This window comes from Pseudophryne corroboree, chromosome 6 (genome assembly GCF_028390025.1).
Source record: "Pseudophryne corroboree isolate aPseCor3 chromosome 6, aPseCor3.hap2, whole genome shotgun sequence".
Lineage (NCBI taxonomy): Eukaryota > Metazoa > Chordata > Amphibia > Anura > Myobatrachidae > Pseudophryne > Pseudophryne corroboree.
Genome location: NC_086449.1, coordinates 690,741,345 through 690,748,077, shown reverse-complemented (window position 1 = coordinate 690,748,077; position 6,733 = coordinate 690,741,345). Strand labels below are relative to the sequence as shown.

The 6,733-nt window shown below is 44.9% G+C and overlaps 1 pseudogene; it reads right to left on the bottom strand.

The window, feature by feature from the left end:
* Positions 1-5,503: 5,503 nt before the first annotated feature.
* On the bottom strand, positions 5,504-5,622 carry LOC134937224 (5S ribosomal RNA; annotated as a pseudogene).
* Between the last annotated feature and the right edge of the window lie 1,111 nt (positions 5,623-6,733).

Sequence of the window (6,733 nt, the reverse complement as noted above, 5' to 3'; positions counted from 1 at the left end):
GCATATAATCTCATTAGAATCAGATCGGGGGATGAGTGGAAAACGGCATTCAGTACTCAATCAGGTCACTATGAGTATCTGGTCATGCCTTTCGGCCTATCTAACGCTCCGGCAGTCTTTCAGGATCTCATTAATGATGTGCTCCGTGAGTTTCTGGGAAGATTCGTTGTGGTCTATTTAGACGACATTTTGATTTTTTCTGACTCTATAGAACAACATGTTACCCAGGTGCGTCAGGTACTTAAGAAATTACGTGAAAATCACTTGTATGCCAAACCGGAGAAGTGTGAATTTCACGTCACGGAGGTATCCTTTTTAGGGTACATTATTTCCCCTCGGGGATTCCGAATGGAACCTAAGAAGCTCCAAGCCATCCTGAGTTGGGCGCAACCCACCAACTTAAAAGCAATTCAGCGCTTTTTAGGGTTTGCGAACTACTACAGAAGGTTTATTCACTCTTTCTCTGACATAGTTGCTCCCATTGTGGCACTCACTAAGAAGGGAGCAGATCCTACCAATTGGTCATGTGAAGCTAAAGTATCTTTTCAGGCCTTGAAACAAGCCTTTGTCTCAGCCCCTGTCCTTAGACATCCCAACCCAGAATTGCCTTTCATCATTGAGGTAGATGCCTCGGAGGTTGGTGTAGGGGCTATCCTTTCTCAGAAGGATCCAGATTCCCTTGAGTTACATCCTTGTGCCTTTATGTCCAGGAAATTCTCATCTGCTGAATCCAACTACGATGTTGGTAATCGGGAGTTGCTGGCTATTAAATGGGCTTTTGAGGAGTGGAGACATTGGCTTGAAGGAGCGACCCATACCATTTCTGTTTTGACAGATCACAAAAATCTTCAATACATTGAATCAGCTAAGCGACTGAATGCCCGACAGGCTCGTTGGGCTTTATTTTTCACTCGTTTCAAATTCATTATCACCTTCAGACCTGGTTCCAAGAATACCAAGGCAGATGCCCTCTCACGCAGTTTTCTTCCAGCTCAAGACAACAGTCCTGTTACTCTCATACTTCCGCCTTCAGTCATTCAGGCAGGTCTCACACAGGATGTTTTTTCTCAATTGAAGCTGCTTCAACATCAAGCTCCGGGAAATACTCCTGCTGGTCGTCTTTTTGTTCCTGAGTTTTTGAGAGCAACTGTTTTGGAGGAATTTCATGATAGCAAAGTTGCAGGGCATCTGGGAGTCGCTAAAACTTTTGAATTGGTATCCCGCGCAGTGTGGTGGCCTGGTCTTTCTAAAGACATTAAAGAGTTTGTTTTTTCGTGTCAGGTCTGTGCACAGCATAAAGTTCCCCGTTCTTTGCCTATTGGTCAACTTATGCCATTGAATGTTCCTCTTAGACCATGGTCGCATATCTCCATGGATTTTGTGGTGGATCTCCCTCTGTCAGCTGGATGCACAGTCATATGGGTGGTAGTGGACCGTTTTAGTAAGATGGCTCATTTTATTGGTCTTCCCCGATTGCCATCTGCCCAGGGATTGGCAGTCTTGTTCCTCCGTCATGTTTTCAGACTCCATGGGTTACCCACTGATATTGTTTCTGACAGGGGTCCACAATTCATTGCACAGTTTTGGAAGTCTTTTTGTGCTTCGTTAAAAATGAAATTATCATTAACCTCCGGTTATCATCCACAATCAAATGGACAGACTGAGCGAGTGAACCAATCCTTAAAACAATATTTGCGTTTGTACTCGGCCAAACTCCAAAATGACTGGTCTGAGTTTCTTCCATTGGCAGAGTTTGCTTATAATAATGCCTGTCATTCCTCTACCAATGTGTCTCCATTTTTTGCAGTTTTTGGTTTCCACCCCAGAGCTAATTCATTTTTCCAACATTCCTCTGTCTCCTCTCTGGCCCTGACCTCTCATCTTAAACTTATTTGGAAAAAAGTGCACATAGCTCTCAGAAAAGCAGCTTTCAAGGAAAAAGATTTTTCGGACAGGTTCCGGCGGCCGTGCACTTTTAGAGTAGGAGACAGGGTGTGGCTGTCGACTCGCAATATCAAGCTTCGACAAACCTCAGCCAGATTGGGTCCTAGATTTATTGGACCATTTCTCATTATCAAAAAAGTCAATCCAGTTGCTTTCCGGTTACAGCTACCAAAAACGTTACGAATCGGAAATACCTTCCATTGCTCTTTGCTCAAACCATATGTTTCATCTAGCAGATTTCCTCGTAAAAAACCTCAGGGGAGATCACCAGTTAATGTACAGGGTCAGCAGGAGTTCGTGGTTGAGAAGGTTCTCGATTCCAAGCTGTCCCAGGGTCGGCTTTATTTTTTGGTGCATTGGAGAGGTTATGGTCCTGAGGAAAGGTCGTGGGTCCTAGATGAGGACCTTCATGCCCCAAGGCTCAAAAGGGCATTTTTTCAAGAATTTCCTCAGAAACCCGGATTTAGGGGTTCCTTGACCCCTCCTCAAGGGGGGGGGTACTGTTAGGCGCCGAGGGTCCGCTCGTCAGTGCGGCCGGCGCCTAGCAACGGGGACGCCACTGTCGGATCGTGTTCCCCGTTGCTGGGTCTAAGTTTATATCATCACTGGTTTCCTGGCTGTGTAGCATGCAGCTGCACGGCATGTTGTAATTATCACTCATCTGTTTCCCTGGCCATGCAGCTTGTCAGCTGCATGGCATTTAATCCAATCAGCCTCCAAACAGCTGATTGGAAGACTCTCTGTTAAAAGCACTCCCAGGACTCCTCACAGACGCCGGTGATAGCTTCCTGTTTGCCTGATTCTGCTGCAGAGAGAGTTCCCAGTCCCGGTCTGTTCGTTTGTTCCTGTTCTCAGTGATCCAGTACTCGGAAGTTACCATCTGTTCCTGGAGTCTGACCGAGCACCTTTAACATCTGGTGGTGTTCGTGAGTCGCGGCGCAGCCGTGTGTTGCGGCTTGTCCGCTACTATTTATTATTGTGTTTATTTTGAGTTCTGGTGCTTTGCGGAGGATTCCGCTTCCACAAGATCCACTCTGGTGTCCAGCGGTGCCGGATAGGAGTGTCGGATCCGTGGATCCTTGGTTGTCCTTTTCCCTGGCGGCTAGTCCGCACATACCTTTTGATTTAGTTAAGTTAGCTTGTAACCCCTGGCTTGGTTGCTTAGTCAGAGGGCCCCTTGTTATCTCCCTGTCTCGGACTTCCCCTTGTCTCCCATTAAGACCTGCGGGGGCATCGGGGTTGGGCAGACATAATCCGCCCTTCGAACGCGGCTGCCATGGGCTCAAGCAACCATAGTCTCGCAGGGGATTTCTGATAACACGGGCGAGACAACGGAGTTAGGGCGCCAGGGGTTACTAGGCTCTCCAGCTCCCACAACCTGTATTTCATTCCTGTACTCAGATCTCTGCCATAAGATCTTCTCCAGTCTGGAGTACAGGAATCGTAACAGCAAGGAGACCTAGGGCAGCATCAGAGGTGGACGGGGCAGAGAAGGAGGCGGATTATTCTCCTCAGCGCCAGTCTTTTGACAGCATCAATCCGGGGAAGGCCCACCCGGAGCTGCGGCCTTCCAAAGATTGGCAGCGGTGGGCGGAGCATGTCCTGTTGTAAGTCTAATTGCTGATTTTCTGTGGTAAACTAAACAGTTAACATTAGGTATTAGGTACACTGCTCAATAAAATAAAGGGAACACTAAAATAACACATCCTAGATCTGAATGAATGAAATACAAGTTGAGTATCCCTTATCCAAAATGCTTGGGACCAGAAGTATTTTGGATATCGGATTTTTCCGTATTGTGGAATAATTGCATACCATAATGAGAGATCATGGTGATGGAACCTAAGTCTAAGCACAGAATTCATTTATGTTTCATGTACACCTTATACACACAGCAGGAAGGTCATTTTAGCCAATATTTTTAATAACTTTGTGCATTAAACAAAGTGTGTGTACATTCACACATTTCATTTATGTTTCATATACACCTTATACATACAGACTGAAGGTCATTTAATACAATATTTTTAATAACTGTTTATTAAACAAAGTTTGTGTACACTGAGCAATCAGAAAACAACGGTTTCACTATCTCACTCAAAAAATTCCGTATTTCGGAATATTTGGATATGGGATACTCAACCTGTATTCTTATTAAATACTTTGTTCTTTACATAGTTGAATGTGCTGACAACAAAATCACACAAAAATTATCAATGGAAATCAAATTTATTAACCCATGGAGGTCTGGATTTGGAGTCACACTCAAAATTAAAGTGGAAAAACACACTACAGGCTGATCCAACTTTGATGTAATGTCCTTAAAACAAGTCAAAATGAGGCTCAGTAGTGTGTGTGGCCTCCACGTGCCTGTATGACCTCCGTACATCGCCTGGGCATGCTCCTGATGAGGTGGTGGATGGTCTCCTGAAGGATCTCCTCCCAGACCTGGACTAAAGCATCCGCCAACTCCTGGACAGTCTGTGGTGCAACGTGGCGTTGGTGGATGGAGCGAGACATGATGTCCCAGATGTGCTCAATTGGATTCAGGTCAGGGGAACGGGCGGGCCAGTCCATAGCATCAATGCCTTCGTCTTGCAGGAACTGCTGACACACTCAAGCCACATGAGGTCTAGCATTGTCTTGCATTAGGAGGAAACCAGGGCCATCCGCACCAGCATATGGTCTCACAAGGGGTCTGAGGATCTCATCTCGGTACCTAATGGCAGTCAGGCTACCTCTGGCGAGCACATGGAGTGCTGTGCGGCCCCCCAAAGAAATGCCACCCCACACCATTACTGACCCACTGCCAAACCGGTCATGCTGGAGGATGTTGCAGGCAGCAGAACGTTCTCCTTGGCGTCTCCAGACTCTGTCACGTCTGTCACATGTGCTCAGTGAGAACCTGCTTTCATCTGTGAAGAGCACAGGGTGCCAGTGGTGAATTTGCCAATCTTGGTGTTCTCTGCAAATGTAAGGAGGGGGAGAAGAAAGAAGGCTCTTGTGTGGGCGCACTCTTATCTAATTGTAATCACTTATAGTGATTCTCAAATTAATTATTCAAAGTGCTGATAAAACATAATTTTATTGAAATATTCATTAAGATCAATATAATTGCCCATTGTCAAGAATATAAATGATCCAAGGTAAGTTTTACGCATACAGGGTTAGATTAGAAAAATATATAATAAAATGTTCTGGTCCTGCCTCAGAAAATGAGATAGAAATGGATGAGACACCACAAAGTTATACACCCATTTCACCCGACCAGTACAGGCAATCTGTATTGATAGGACCGATTTGGTCAATTAAGTCATAAGTCTGTCATAATCAAAGAAAATTATTATCATTGACAGGACAGTACAAGGTTCTTGCTGTTTATTACACAACTGCACAGAGTATACTAGTAACCTCTGGCTGTATATATCCTTGGAGGACCAACTTTGGTTCTCCAACCTGGAATATGTACCTTCCCTAAAGAGAAGTAGATGGAAATGCAGGAGCAAGTGGTGATGATGCTGTTGAAGTCACATACCACACATCATATGAAATGATTGAAGCTCTACAACACTGGGTATTCCCTGTGAGTCTCCTCTTCAGGTACTGGCCCAGCCCAACACTGTTTCGCTTCCAAGATCGAACGAGATCGGGCATTAGCAGTGTGGTTTGATAGTAGAGAGAGTGGGTCAGACTCCAATGAGAGTGCACCTATGTAGGAGAGGGTGACTGTTTTTGTCACAAGACTGCAGTGTGGATCTGCTTTCTATGTTAGGCAGGAGACATCAAATCCCACTGTAGTGGTATTGTGCCCCTGGATCATAAATGAGAGTCCACGGAAAAAAAAAGTGATGAAAATTAGAACATAGTTTATTCTTTGATTGCTATGTTACATACGATAATAAATAGCCACATGTTACTCATAATTGGACCATTCAAGGCTCAGAAGGTGCAATCACAAAGATTTTTTTATATGTGTAGTGTTACTGCGGCTAAAAAGAAGGAATAACAGCTGAACTAGGAATTCATATGATGTGCACAGTAGCTTAGAATAATACTGATGCGGAATGGCAACTGAACTGGGACACATGTACATTTGTGGCTTGCTGGAGGTCATTTTGCAGGGCTCTGGCAGTGTTCCTCCTGTTCCTCCTTGCACAATGGCGGAGGTAGTGGTCCTGCTGCTGGGTTGTTGCCCGCCTACGGCCTCCTCCACATCTCCTGATGTACTGGCCTGCCTCCTTGTAGCGCCTCCATGCTCTGGACACTATGCTGACAGACTCAGCAAACCTTCTTGCCACAGCTCGCATTGATATGCCATCCTGGATGACCTGCATTACCTGAGCCACTTGTGTGGGTTGTAGACTCCGTCTCATGCTACCACTAGAGTGAAAGCACCGCCAGCTTTCAAAAGTGACCAAAACATCAGCCAGAAAGCATAGGAGCTGAGAAGTTGTCTGTGGTCACCACCTGCAGAACAACTCCTTTATTGGGGGTGTCTTGCTAGTTGCCTATAATTTCCACCTGTTGTCTATTCCATTTGCACGACAGCATGTGAAATTGATTGTCAATCAGTGTTGCTTCCTAAGTGGACAGTTTGATTTCACAGAAGTGTGATTGACTTGGAGTTACATTGTGTTGTTTAAGTGTTCCCTTTATTTTTTTGAGAAGTGTATATCCCATTGTCCAGAAAATAAGACACAGAGACTACAGATTCCCATATAATAAAATCTGTTTATTGTTTTGTTGTCTATTATTAATTGCATTTTAGTCATTTGTTGATCTTATTCAT